This window comes from Falco naumanni, chromosome 10, assembly GCF_017639655.2.
Source record: "Falco naumanni isolate bFalNau1 chromosome 10, bFalNau1.pat, whole genome shotgun sequence".
Lineage (NCBI taxonomy): Eukaryota > Metazoa > Chordata > Aves > Falconiformes > Falconidae > Falco > Falco naumanni.
Genome location: NC_054063.1, coordinates 17137641 through 17152652, shown reverse-complemented (window position 1 = coordinate 17152652; position 15012 = coordinate 17137641). Strand labels below are relative to the sequence as shown.

At 42.6% G+C, this 15012-nt stretch overlaps 1 long non-coding RNA gene across 1 annotated transcript; it reads right to left on the bottom strand.

Annotated features, from left to right (window-relative positions):
* Window positions 1–106: 106 nt before the first annotated feature.
* On the bottom strand, window positions 107–6902 carry LOC121095051. The gene is made up of 3 exons (XR_005830001.1): window positions 6813–6902; window positions 1721–1770; window positions 107–636 (listed from the first exon to the last, which is right to left on the bottom strand). It is a non-coding gene; the product is annotated as an uncharacterized LOC121095051 (long non-coding RNA).
* Window positions 6903–15012: the final 8110 nt, after the last annotated feature.

The following is a 15012-nucleotide window of genomic DNA, read 5'->3' as shown; positions in this document are numbered from 1 at the left end:
AAGATATTTAATTATTTAAATCTGTATATATTGCCACAAAATTTATTTATAGTTCCGATTTTTTTTTTTAATTTCTGAAAACAAAACAAACCTCCAAGCCAAGGTATTTCATTTTGTGGTGCAACAGTAGAAGACTTCTGCTTTCTGGTTTATTTAATTCATTTCTAAGTTATCACAGGTGTGCTGCTACTCCGTGTCCTAAACCTCATGAAATCCAATTCCTCTATTACAATGTTTTGCACTGTTTGTGTGTTGTAAGGTGTCTATTGTTGTACACATTTGTTTGTTTGTTATGGTGGCTCTGTTCTCCTCTGTGTGTTTTACAACCCCCCCGTGATTCCCGAAGAAGCTCTTGGCCTCCGAGAAGGAGCGGTGGTGGAGGTGCCTGGGTGGGATGCCAGCACAGAGCCACACACAATGCCTGACCTCCTTTGTGCGGCGTTGCTATTTAATTGGAACAGTATCGGTTTACCTCGGTACAGAAAGCACGGTGCTGAAGAGCTACCCCACAAATCTGTTTTTAGATCTGCCAGTGCTGAACTTTGAACTTTCCTGCAGTCCGTCTTCTCAGAGCTGCCGGGCGGTAGAGAGGCTGAAACACCTACATAAACTCAGCAGGATTTGGGTTGGTTCTTTCTGTTTAGATAAATCAGAACATATGATCTTTTGTGGCACTTCATGGAAGCTTACATTTTATGTGATTGCTTGGCATTAGGCTAAAAAAAATATGTCTGTCCCTCCCCCAACGAGCGCACTGTGAAACACACAACCGGGAACCAATTATACCTTATTCAAATCAAATTCCCTCTCACATTTGGAGACTACATTAGTTTTTCAACATTTGTGAAACTCTATAATACTCATAAGTTTTTAAAAGGTGAAAGCATTTGCTGGTTCACAGAAAACACAAGCTCCACAGAGAGAATTTAGATTGATTACTAGGAATTGAGGTTGTTTTGTACTATTTATTATTTTTGGTGCAGTACTTGGAAGGAGAAATATGCTGCTTTTTTCTGTCTCATTCCCTGACAAAGTCGCTTAATTTCTACCTCACTAACTCTCAAAGCCAGTCTCCTAACAAAATCTGCATGGAAGGAAGGTACATGCTTTTCTGCTTGGTCTTACAGTTCTGGAGGAGGGCCTGGGGGAACAATCGTAATCCCAAATCTCTTTTTTTCCATATGTAGCCAAAAGTATTCAGGATAGAGTTGGTTGCATCCTATTTGAGCCTTGTCACGTTTGAGCTATCTTTACCCAGTGGTTTACTTTTAGTAAGGATAATCATGGTGAAAATATTTGCAGACAGCTGTCAGGCTGCAGTACTATATCGTCATCAAGTAACCCTATATTTTTCTTTATATATTTTGCAAGTGTAACCCATGTCTCTAAAGTGATGAAGGAAAAGACAGGTTTGATTATGGGGGAATCACTAAAAGGATCCATTTGTCTTTTTTTTTTTCTTTTCTTTAAAAGATACATCGTCTTTGGGGCATCAGTATGTTAAGTGGGAACCAGGACTAACCGCAATGTTTGATGACTTAGAGGATGTTTACAGATCATCTTCCAATCTAAACTAGTTATTTCTGACTACATGCAAATCTGAGTTCAGGTTTTTTCCCTCTTTACATTCCTACACAAAAGCCTTTGTTCCTTTGTAACAGTATACAGACTTGCATGTATCCTCTATTTACACATGACCTTGAAGACAAAACCTACTCACCAAAGTTCAGTAAGACCAGAGCAGACCAGGACCAGATCTTAAGGCAGCTGCTGTCAAAGCAAAAATAACAATTCAGAAAAAGGAAGTCAAATCAAGAGACAGCACCTAGGAAATGTCATGCCTAAGGATTTTTGATTTTTTTTTCCTGTAATTCGGGGGATTTCTGTACTTTCTATGTTTTCTATATGTGAGTAATCATCGTGTAATTATCACCGCTACCTCTGACAACCGATGATTTTGTTCTAGATTTCAGATAGCAAAATCAGATTGCAAAGCTTCTCTCTGGGAATGGTTCTTGTTTGCCACTTTTCACTCCACTAGATCCACAACTGACAGCCTCACACAAGATATGTTCAGAGGTAGTTGTTGTAACTTTGAAATATTGTGATAAAACCTTGATAACAATGTTACATGGTATGAGCTTTCACCATTCACCAGAATCTGTCTGTAGTTTTATACAGGTGCTGTTCAAGACTGTGGTGTATGTGCTGTGCACATTTAAACACATAATAAATGATAAACGTTTACAACGTATGGCACCCTGGTATTGATTTTAACTCTTCAGAAGGGAATGCATCCTGCAACGGAAGGCAAAGAAAAATGATATTTCACTTTCCCAAAGACCGGGGAGTCTTTGCACCTATGCCAGCTACTTCGTGAATGACAGCCTGGATTTCTTACTCAGCTAAAGTTCCCCCTGCCAAAGTCGAAATTATCCAGGAAAGCCCAGCTTCATGAGCTTGGTAACAGATACGCACGCCTGCATCTGCCACGTGCTAGTAACGTATTATTTGCGTGGTTATTAGCAACGGTGGCTTTTTAATATTAGCTCCAATATTAACGAGCAGAGGCACAAACCAGCTTTGGAGTTTATGTTGCTGGATGTCATTGTTAAGATTGAAACCTGATTGCCTTTTGCTTGGCTTTAATGAGTGCTGTGAGCTCTCTCTGTGAAGCAGGACTCTACCAAGGCAAGAGACTGTAGGATTGCCTGTTTGATTTGAGATACTGTCTCCTTTTACAGTAAGTGATTATACTCGTGCAAGCAGTGTATAGTAATATGAAGTGCTTTGTAGCACACCTTATGGCAAGATTTTTTCTCGCAACTTTTATTTATAAATACTCACGCATGCGCACTTGTACATACATGCACATGCTATGTCAAATCCCTGTACTTTCAGTTTTACCCCCTTCCTAGGATTAGGGAAGGACACACAACGGGAATGACAGTTTTCAAGTTTGATCTTACACGCCTTGACAGAAAAGGGAGTTTGTCCAGCTGAGTAAGTGCCATACAAAACAGAAACCCAGACCCCAAGACACAGACTTCTCTACTTCATTTTCCACTGAGTGATGCTCTTTTTCCTGTTCTTAGAGAGGCAAAGGTGATAGTTGAGCTGGGAATGTCCAGTGCCCTCACTCTGAGTAAGAACAATTTCCCTCTAAAGTTGTATAGAGTCTATAAATATGTAGCACAGGTGTTGTTTTTTTTTAACTGGACAAGTATAGCTGCAGTATGTTTAATGCTGCTATGAATAGAGCCAGAATAAATAGGCATGCAGACATATATAATAATTTTTCATAATTAACTTTTTTGTTTACAATGCTTGTAAAAAAAGAACAAAAGTAAATTATTACTGCCAGATATTCCAAAATTATAACAAAAGATAATGTCCAGGGATAAAAATTTGTTTCAGCATGGGGGAGACATCCAATTGCAATTTTAAGATTGGAGATAAATCCTAAGGCTTGGCTCTTAGGCGGGTGAGATTTCCGAGTAGTAGCTTTGCAGGTTCATAGCACCTAAAGAACCGGTGCTGCACGTGTGGTCCTGCCCACACAGAACTGTAAGGGCCTGTTGCCACCACAGATGGAGCAGCTTGAGATGTCACAGAGAACTCCAGAGAAACGGTCCTCCTCTGGCATCACCCATTTTTTGCTTCGTTGCTAAGCCAGCTTTCCTCACATTGCCTTTGGAGGTAAAGAAATGTATTAAAGGTGAAAATAAATTTAACCCCCCGCAAAAAGGCTCTGATACATCGCATGGTGTGACATTTCTGAGATGACTGGGAGCATTGCTGTGCTCCAGCCATGCCCAAGGCTCCTGCCATCCTCTGCCAAACATTCCGCTGTGCAGGACAACCAGACCCCATTCCTGAGGATGGACTGACAGCTCCTGTAAGCCAGGCATGTTTTCCTCCATCCAGTGATGGTCCAGCCTTTCCTGTGGGATAACCAGCAGAGGAGCAGTGCCAGCCTGGCCCTGTGCCGTGCCCCTGCTTGCCGGGGAAGGGCAGAGACAAGGCTCCAAGCCTGATCACTCATTTGCAGAGTTGCATGGTCCATGCTTAACATTTTCTGACTCATCTGTGACATCTACCAAGTTGTCTGTATCTAATCTGTGCTCATAAAAATCAGCATGACAAAACACTGCCTTGTATATAAATAGCCACAGGTTTCAGAGCAGTCACTGAGTTTATAGTGCCAGATTTGGTTGTTCACACTTTGCCACTTGGTTTCCACCGCAGTATGTTAACTGACCACGCAAGTGGCCAATTAAAGAGAGTCTGTTAAGGGATGAGGAGTCTTTTGATAAAGGCTAGCAAGCCCTTCAGCCAGAAAGTTAAAAGGAATTCCCCGAAACACTGCAGCTCCCTTTATATGACACAAAGTATTGTTGCTTGCCAAGCACAGATGAGAACAGATTTTTAATGTAGAAAATCCAGTCTGAAGCTAAAAAAAACAAACCAAAATAAAACCACCCCAGTTCTTCTACCAAATATCTAAGCATGGATGGAGTAGTGCAAAATCATAATGTCTAGCTGCTTTCAGGGAATCAAACATGCAAAAGGGAGGCATAGCACGACTTCATTTTCCTGTGCACTGGCCGTGATTTACAGACATCAAACAAGAAATATTACCCTGAAGTGTTTGTCCTAAAAAATAATTTCTTTAAAAAATCAACTTAATATCATGGCAAGACATGTCTGTGGCCAGTCACTTAAGGCAGACAATTACTTAACATAAACCAGTGACAATTTCTTATATTGTAAGTTTCATTGTACATTAAAAAGAAGCTGGTTAGCACTGTCTATAGAAAAGTTGATAGTTTTTTAATTTTCAAGACAATTTATAGTCTAATAATATATAAAATTCAAACAAATGTTCCTGAAAGCTGAGTATGATTGTTTTTTTCCTTTTTGCAAGCATGTCAAAAAGGAAAAAAGATCTGACATTTCTCAAAGATATTTCTCAAGCAGTGCCTTTTGAGCATGATATTAGAACATATGCTTTGTCTGTGCTAAAGACAAACAGAATTTTGAGAACCATCTCTTTGCAAGCTCTCCTGCTGCTGATGGACCTGCAACCTGAACGGTCGTGTGCTGGGAGTAAAGCAAGTAAATAACATGAAAACAGTTGTTATTAGGTTCCCTAAACGCTTTGTTACAGAGGCAGAAATTAAATAGCAAATGCAAGGGCTTTGAGGAAAGAACAGTGCAGCAGATGCAGAATCAGATGTCAGCGTCACCTCTGCCACCAGGTAACCTGTGATGCTGGCAGCGCGGTGCAACAAGTGGTCCAGCGCTTCCTTTCTGAATGCCTGGCGTGACACCATGACATGTGGCAAAGATGGTGAGCACCTGAAACAACTCAGCTGCAGCTGCGTTGTGGATCTAAATGATGGGTAATGACAAGCACTAGGAAATACCATGCCAGGAAGGTTTCAGCCTGGGCAGTTTACGTTACTGCACCTTTTTGACACCAATATCTCTGTGCTTTAGCTCCCTGTTTCCAAGCTGTCCTCAAACACTGTTCAGAATAAATCTATTAATATATTAAAATTTGTGAGACATGCAGGTACTGAGTTTGCAAGAGCGTGGGATCAGCAAGATGTGCAGCTTGAGGCTGAGCAGGTTAAAGCTAGGAATGGATGCTTGGTTAGTGAACACCATCTGTACTGGGCGCTGAATGGGGCAGGACTCCTCAAAAAAAAGGTGGTGCATGACCAGTTTTTAGTGTTTGGGCAGGTTTAATTAAGTTTTTTCTCAAATTCGAGTGCTGGATTGACCTTGGGTATCTCCTGGTGTCATTCTGTGTGTCTACATGCAATTACATTTTATTACTAATCATACTATTTTATTGTGGATAGATACAGAAGTACTCATTCTCTATGACTCCCCAGGAGGTGTTGACCTTCACTATCGTTCATTCACACTACTTCATATAGGTTAAAGAAAGTGATTTAGTGATGTTTGTACCAATTAACATATTCCAGATTCAAATTGGTTGCTAATCAGGTTACCTCTGAAGTACAAATCAGATCTTTATCAGCTTAAAGGTATTTGGCAAGTGTCAAAGCCACTTGGTAAAACTCTGTGGTTTCTGGGGAGCTACTATTTACATACTTTTTCATTATCTCCGCAGCTACATCTGCTTGCTTCCAGTGCCTTCAAGAAAAGTGTTTGTAATGCTGGTTGGGGCCAATACAGCTGCTTAATGTCATTGAGGTTAAGGGTGTTTGTGAGAAGAAAGGCAGTACCACCTGCAGGACGAGCATCCATTAGAGGTAGGAAAGACCCCAGCCTTGTAGGGAGCTTGTTAAAGAAGTTTAGAAGAAATGTCCAGCCGTGTGCCTCCGACTGATGGCTTGAGAGCTCATCCATAAGGGACCTTTTGGAGCTTTTGTTGGACAAACCCCTTTTATAGGCTCTTTTGCCTGGCCAGGTGATAAGTGGGTTCCCGCTCTGATCCCTGCCCAGGGTGGGGATTGCCCCAGGCTGGCTGGCAGCAGCTCACGCCTGAGCAGCACAGGGGGATGGATGGCCTCCATGGGGCTCCTTCATCACCCAGCCAAGGTTGCTCCTGTGCCTCCCCATGCCCACCATCAACACTGAAACCCAACACCATCACAGCCTCTGCAAGCCCTCTCCCAGCCCTGCAGCAGGGCAGCCCCCAGCCAGGAGGGACTCGGGAGACCCTCTGCTCCTCCACTGGGCACCATCTGGGGTAAGGGCCACTGCTCTGCTAGGTCTTGGCACCCCTCTGTTCCCCCTCCCAGCTAATGGCAACCAGCCGAGTGGCTCTGTATTACCTGGTGGGTAAAGGGCATGGTACAGCTCCCCGGCGCTCGCCTTCCATGCTGAATCCTGCTCCGAGAAACCCTGATGCTACTGCAAGCAGGAGCTTGTCCGTGAGGAGTTACACATTAACCCAGGCAGTTAGGTTGCTATCTCATCCTTATGGTCTCACTCTGGAGCCAAAGTGTCTTTTCCTTGGTGCCTCGCCTTTACATGAGGTTTGAGATAAGCAGGCTGATGTCCGTGGGCACGAGCGTTGCAGCCAGGAGGTTACTGGGGTGCGATGACCTCGGCTCCCCCGCAGTGTGTGCTCCGGGAGCGGCCGTGCCCGCACGGCTGGGCAGGTCCAACCTGCCAACAGCCATAACTTTGGCTGCAATTTAGTACAGCTTTTCCACAGCCCCTAAGGACAATTACCTCGGTTGCTTTTTCCCTTGTTTTTGACCTTCCCCAGCCAGGGCCGCGTGACTGGCACTGCCTTTCCCCAGCAGCCCTGCCCATGCCTGGCTTTCCCCTCACACACAGTGGGATGCTGCTGTCCAGAAACACCCGCTCCATCCAGCTCAGCACCCTCCCTTCTGCCACATCATCCCATGCTGACACCTTTTCCTCTCATCATGCCATTTCTCTTTTCCCCCTTATACTTCTGCTCTGATTTTCTACCCATCTTTTCTTACGTTTCTGCATTGCATTGCCTCCAATTGCCCTCCCTTTCTCTCTCACCTTTTCTACTCTTTCTCTTTCCCCTGAGGTCTTTTGTTATGTTTTATTCTGGAGACCTTATGAATCACGTTAAGGCCAAAGACACTCAAGCTTTAACCAAGCACGTGCCAGGTCCTGCTGCTGTGGATAGTGCAGATCAGAACAGCAGTGATACAAACTCCGCCAGCATGGGAGCGACTCGTACCTATACCCGACCCTGTGACTCTGATTCCTTCCTGCAGATGTCTATAGGCATGGACTGTCTGCTAAGCTTTTGTCAGGGTGGGTTTATTTTCATAGACTCATAGGATCACAGAATGGTTTGGGTTGGAAGGGCCATCTAGTCCAACCCCCCTGCAACGAGCAGGGCCATCTTCAACTAGATCAGGTTGTTCAGAGCCCCATCCACCCTGACCTTGAATGTTTCCAGGGATGGGGCATCTACCACCTCTCTGGGCAACCTGCTCCAGTGTTCCTTCACCCTCATTGAAAAAAAAATAATCTTCCTTATATTTAGTCTGACTCTATTTTTGTTTAAGACTCTTTCTTGCTGCTCTGGTCGGTATCTGCCCTCAGTCTTCACCTTGTGTGTAAAGTTCAAGTTCCTTTTCAGGTTAGCCCAGAACTTCTCACCTGCCTTTATTTTGACCCACATACCTCCTTTCCCTCAGACCTTTGCAGTTTCTCTCCCCAGCATCTGAGGGTTGCAGAGGGAATCAAACCAGCTTTTGGTGAGCAGTGACACAGCCACGGCAGCGGGGCGTTCAACCCACGCCTGCCTGAAGAGCAAGGTGTGTTAGCCACAGACCCTGATGGGAGCAGAATTAGACCATCAAGTGTCTGTTTACCAGCCAGAAAAGCATAAACCCCAGGTCCTTTGTGCTCCCTGATACCTTATCAGATATGATTCACTGGATCATATCTGTTTTGGCAATCGCAGCGTGGGCATTTCAGCACAGGGTTTTTTAGCATGCTTAGGATGGTCAAGGAAAAGCACTTATGTATTTATAGAACTATATAAGTTATAAATATCACTATGATAGTCCTATGCCGTGCAAAGAAGATATGCCTTGATGGAATAATCAAAGCATCAGGCAGAAAGTTATCTGTATAGATGGCCATCTCTATGAGTAGCTTTGTGATAAGTAGTGACTGTATTTTAAAAAATTTGAATGCAGAAACATTGCTGAAGTCAGATCTGTAAATGAAAACCTAAGAAATTACATAGTAAAATAAACTGAAAGTCTTTGACCTCAAAGTTCAGAAGTTTAGTGTCTTCCACAAATCTTTATTCCAATAGCACTGGCCACATCCAAGACAGTCAGTTGTTTTAAATTAAATCTTGTTATTTAATTTGCTCATTTGAATAGGTATATATACACACACATATATCCAAAATTTAAATCATAGAATAGGTATTCCAGCCATAAATTACCATTTTATTTCTTGCCTTGGCAAATAACTCCCAGAGTTAATATTTTGGATTAATGATTAGTAAATAGCAAAAAATGTGACTTCATGGAATGAGGTACTTCATATGACTGTTCCCCAGGCTGTGCTAGGCTAGAGCTTGTTCAGTAAATGTTATAATTTTTGGAATACATCTTAGTCTGGAATATGGAATAAAAGAGTAAATGCAAGCACAATGGTTAACATGTTGAAAGTCTATCAAAACACTTCCCAAGGTTAAAAATTGAGACATTCCATTTCAGTCTGGGGCTTTTACACTTTTTATTATCTAATAAATATCACAAAGCCAATGTTCACATTAGAAATCTGACTGTAATTACTGTGTTTCTAAACAAAACCCTCCTGTGCATACTGGGGTGGCCTTAGTCACATAATTATCACATCTCATTAGGTCTTATTTGGACCCTTTAAGCCTCAGCTTACTGGTAGTCACAGGTACCCAACGAAATAAAGAACAGTAAAGTAGATTAGTTAAAATATTTTGTGAATAAAAGCTAAAAAAATAACAAATATCATTTCAGGTTTTAACTGGTGGAAAAAGGATCTTCTGGTACTTCTTGCTTGCAAGGGAGGCGAGTGTGAATTCATGACCTTGCAGAATGAGGGAACACACATGCTTGGAAGCATATTCTATATTATTAGTTTAAACCTCAGTGATTAAACAAATGTTCTTGCTCTTCTGCATAACGAGCAGAGAAAATAAATAAGGCTACCAGTGCAGTCATTGAATGACCCACACCGACACAGAGATTAATACTTCTGGAATCTGTATATCTGGAATAATATCTGGAATCCGTAATACTGCTGTAATCACCTTGTTGTGGTTTTTGCAGAAAGGTGAACAGATGCAGAAAGAAGGAATATATATGCAGTTAGTAAGAAGTTGTCCATGTCCATGTAGATACCATAATTGCAGCCTGAAAATGACCATATTCACTTCTGGTGACATAAATCTGAAGCTTCTTTCCATTAGATTTTTGGAAGATGATGCAGCATAAATTTGCATTTGTTCATTGTTTACACTCTCCAAAAGTTAATTAAGAAAAAAGTGGAAGCAAATATGCATCTGCTTGCCAATTTGTTCTAGTTCTATTCATAGCAGCATCAAACACGAGCTGCCCTCTGGATTCTGTGGAAAGCCCTGCTAGCTTTCCAGGTGCCTACTGATTTCCAGGGACACAGTCCAGCACTCACCTGTATGAGCTGCTGTGTTCACAGAATTGCCTTTACACGTGACCATCAATAAAAATATTTCTTTATGTTGGTAGTGAGAGTGCACCAAAGCATATATTCCTGATAAAAGGGAAGAGTGCATGAACTGACAGTCATAAATCCATGTTTAAGGCAGAACCAGCACATGCTTTTTATGCACTGTGCTGAAGGATTGCAGAAAAATACAACCACCTCTGGTGAAGGTGTCTGTGGATACATATACTTAAAAATATCAGCTAGCTACCAATATTTATTCATTTTTTACCCCCATTTCATGGGGATCTATGAAATGTTCCCAAAGCGTTCAGTGCACAGCTGGGTTCAAAACAGTGACACTGGGGGAGAATCTGCTCAGTTATCCTGCTAAGGAAAAGATTAAGACTGGTCAGTGCTAATTCATTTTGTATTTGACGCAAGCACTTAAAAAATTGAGGTACTCTAGAGGTCTGTTTAATGACACACAGCTTCGGGATGTTTTTGCAGCTTTCCCATCTATTTTTTGTAGACAAAATCCACTTGTAAGTTAATGGAAAAGATCCGAAAGTCTAATATAGTTTTTAAGAAATAAAGCGTCACAACAATGGTGGTAATAAAACGATGTGCAAGAAAGACTAGCTCATAGGAAAAATACTCCTTTTTTTCCTGCTAAGGAGATTACAAGGTTATCATTTGTAAAATAAGCATATTCCCGTTAATTAAATTAAAGGCTTGGGCTGCATAAACAAATACCAATCATAGGAGAGAAAGAGAGAGAGGGAGACGGATGCTGAGTTTCACACATAATTTGTTTCTGGCTACTTAGCAGGGCTATGACAGACATTTGCCAAGTAGAAAGCAAACATTTACCATTTAGTTCACCTACCCAGCCAACACCTATGAGCCTCTATTAGCAAAAGCTGCACCCTTTGGCAGAGTGGATGGTTTGCTGTGAACAACTTTTACTGTGATGGCTTAGAAAGAGCATTTGCTGCTAATTTAGAGATGTATCAGCACTAAGTGACACACATACACTTACACTTCTATACTATAAGCTGCAGTATACTTTATATTGCAGCCCTGACTCAGGTCTGCTGAAGTGGGTAGCGAAGCTTCTGTTGGATTCAGTGAAGACAAGCCCTACATCGGATGCTAGAAAGGAAAGACACCCAGCGTGTCCCCCCAGACACCCGTTTTGGTCCAAACCGTCTGCGCTCAGCCTCTCATGGGTACATGATGAGTGTCTTTATAGTGTTTGGAAAAGCCTTCCCCCCACCGCCTGCCCCCTGAAGCGCTGAGGTAGATGACAGTCCCTGCTCTCCAAGGTTGTGCTCTGTCTGTCTGTCTCAAGACGCAAACTATGCCCAAAGTGAGCTCCATGGCTGGACAAGCCCCACACCCCAAGGAAAGGGGGAACTCCCTTTGGGATCCATGGCTGCACACCCCACTCATGCCTGTGCCTGGAACTTGCTGCTTCAGCTAACTGTGTTCAACAAGGAGTCTTGTCTTAGTGAGGCATTAATGCAGTTTTGCTAAATGTCAGCTCCAAAATCGCAGGAGACCAAACAAAGCGGGAGGAATGCTGTGTCATGGCATGGGCTGCAAACTGGCAGAGCACGCTGGAAATAACAAAGCGACTTCAACTGAAGTTTTGCAGGAATGTGGTCCTGGGGAGGAGAAGGGGAGGGAGGACTCATGGGCTTGGATGGAACTGGCTGCTTGAAAACCTGTCTTGTCTAAGATAGGGCACGTTCTTGTTCTCTGTTTTTTAGAATTTAGAGAGTGAAATGGGAGATTCCTTCATTTCTATGTTTATTAAAAAAAAAAAAAAAAAAAAAAAAAGGAATGGCTGAGCACTGGTGTAGTAAAACCATTATTTAGATGTAGGTTTTAGACCAAACCAAATACCACAGAGAGATCAGCTGATGAACTGCTGCTACACGTTTTGCTAGTTGGGTCTAAAAGCTCTATAAAAATAATGTTTTAGTTGTGTAAGTATCCATCCACTGTATTTTCTTCCTATTTCTGTCCTGGGGTAAATACGACACAGTAATTAATCACAGGATATTTTCCTGTGCTATTGTCCAAAGGGTATCAGAGTTTAAATGATGGACTCATTGAACTGCTGACTGGGATGTAAAACTTACTGCTTGCACCAGCTGCAGTGTTAGAGGAAGGAAGGATCACAGACGGGATGCCCACTCTCCAAGGGGCTCACGGGAAGACCAACAAATCTAGAAATTAGTAAGTAATTAGCACTGGGCACCTTGTTTGAAAACATAATGAAAAATTATTAGCAGCCACAAGGATAAAGACGAAAGAGTGGGCAGGCTACCACAAAGCTTTTACAGAAGCAAGTTTCAGCTCAGCACTGGAGTTTTTGACAAGCCCCTGCCCAGGCTGCCCTGGGGTGAGGGGGCGTCTTGGAACTCCTGTACCCTGAAAATACCAGCTGTAATCAGCGGCCGTCAAACCACCTCACTTCCATTACAAGGTGTTGAGCCCCATGACCCAGCAGACAACCTTCTATTCCATAAAGTCCCTCCAACAAACATTGCTGGAGGTGGAAGAGTGACCCTATATGGTCCTTTTTATCTCTTTGCTCCGTAGATATCTGTAGCCAGCCAGTACCAAATTGGTAGGAGCCTGGACTAAATTCATCTTGGATCTGACTCATCTCAGCCACGCTTATGTCCTTGCAAATCTGTCCAGACACACTCTTGTAACAGAATATTTGAAGGACGTTAAATGCCATGGTTCTGGATTAATCCAATCCCTAACTCAAATAGCTCCACATGAGACTCAATTGGAAAGCAGGGAACACGTGAATTTGGATAATCCTTGGTCTATCTTATGTTTAACATAGCAATCTTAAAGCCCCAAACGTGCTTATTTGTGAGGTGGGCAGCTGGCACCATACAGTGTGACCCGTACAGCACTTACCTGGGAAGACACAGCCAGTTCTCTGAATCAAACGGTATCTCGAATGCAATAGCATTTTTTTGCCAAGTCTTTCAAAAATTAATGACAGTTACTCCCATTTCTGGGTAAGGACACGCATCCTGCTTTTGAGCTGCGACACTAAGAAGTTTTCTATCGACATTGCTTCCATAAAGCAGGTTTTAAATGATGGCATTTTGTTGCTCCTTATACAGACTGCTGTTGAATCTAGATGTAAAATGTAATTAAATACTAGGCTAGAGGGACTGAAATTAAGAAGCCTTGTGTCCGAACTGACCCCACCACGTCTTCTTTGATTGGCAGGGTGCCCTCATCTCTTTCATGGTGGGCTGGGGGCACTCAGCACCATAGCAAAGCTCTTCACGCTCTCCTCAGCAGGTCTTGAATCGGCTTCCAAGAACAAATGCCGGTCCCTGGCCCCGACTATCCCTATGGCAACACGACAAAGTCTGTGGGGCCAGATTGCTTATTCTTTGAAGGTGAGTAAAAAGAAAATGAATAAAACAATCACCAAAGCAAGTAACAAGTTAACAACATACAATTTCAAGCAAGCTAAAGGAAAAGAAAAGAGTGGCATTTGTAAGTGATGTGCGTCCTGCTGATCTTTTGTAAAGCCAGCTGTGAAACATAGCTGCAATGTCTGTTTATAGCTAGGTGTGCAGGCTTCCAGATGTGCAAGTGTAAAGCCCGCAGACATCAAAAGGGCTGACATTCAAACCCATTACCTGAACACCACCTTTATGTATTTCAAAGGGAAACCAGCTGAACTTTCCCTGTAATCACTATCTTGCAACATCCCTTTAATGAACCTGCTAGTACAGGATCGTTGCGTCAGCCAAGTAAAGAGGGTGCTGCCATTTCATTTCCTTTTACTGGGAGTTGCTCATGTCCCTCGGACCCCTCACAGCCCTGCTGTTCCTGGGGGCATTGAATAGGATTATACAGCAGCATCAAGTGGGAAAAGGCAGACCCAGCCAAGCCATCAAGGGGTAGAGTGGGCAAAATCTGTGGTCGTAAACTGGAAATGTTGGAAGAAAGCCAGCACTCAAATCTGAGGATAAGGGGAAACATGAGCTGATAAACCCCTCACAAGTGCCTTTGGTATTTTGTAATTTGGTTACTCTGCTTTTTAGAGCTTAAGAAGTCACCTCTTAGCTCAGGATGGTTGAATGTGCCATGACAGTGACAAATGGGGCTCTATAAATTGCCCACAAAGAGTTGATTACTTTTATGAATTGATTAACATTTGATTGCTTGTACAAACAGCAGCCAGTGGACACTTTCTAATGTGAATTTAGGATTGTGACCAGTACCCATTTCAAAGCAAAAAAATATGGAACTTTCCATGTTGAGGATGTTCACATCCATGGTATTTCCCACCCGTCTGGGCAAGTGGCTCCCTAATTCCTTCCCTGGCATTTCTGCACCTTGGGTCAGTAACCTGTGCATTTAGAAATGACTCAGAGTTGTGCTTCTACAGCGTTCCTGATCAACCATCCAAATGAAAATATTTTTCCTCTGTAGTGTTCACAGAAAAAGATTTGGTGATTACATTTGTGTCAGTAATTTGGTGGATAAATAACCGTGATGGGTACCTCTTTGTCACTTTATCCATCTTTTCCTTCCTTACATTACTGTAGCAGAGAATCAAGAAGGGACAGAGGGTTTCTGCAGCCAGGACATTTAAAACCCACATGAGTCTTAACAAAACCCACTTGAGGTTTAACAAAACCATTAAGGAAGTACCTTGTCTGTGATTCCATGGATGAGAAATTCATTTCAGAATTAGCTCCTACCTGCTGTATTGCATTCCAGATAGGAGGTTTATTCTTTAAACTCTGATTTCATCTTCTATAGTTCCAGAAAAAAATCTCAAAATTGTAAGCCAGCTGT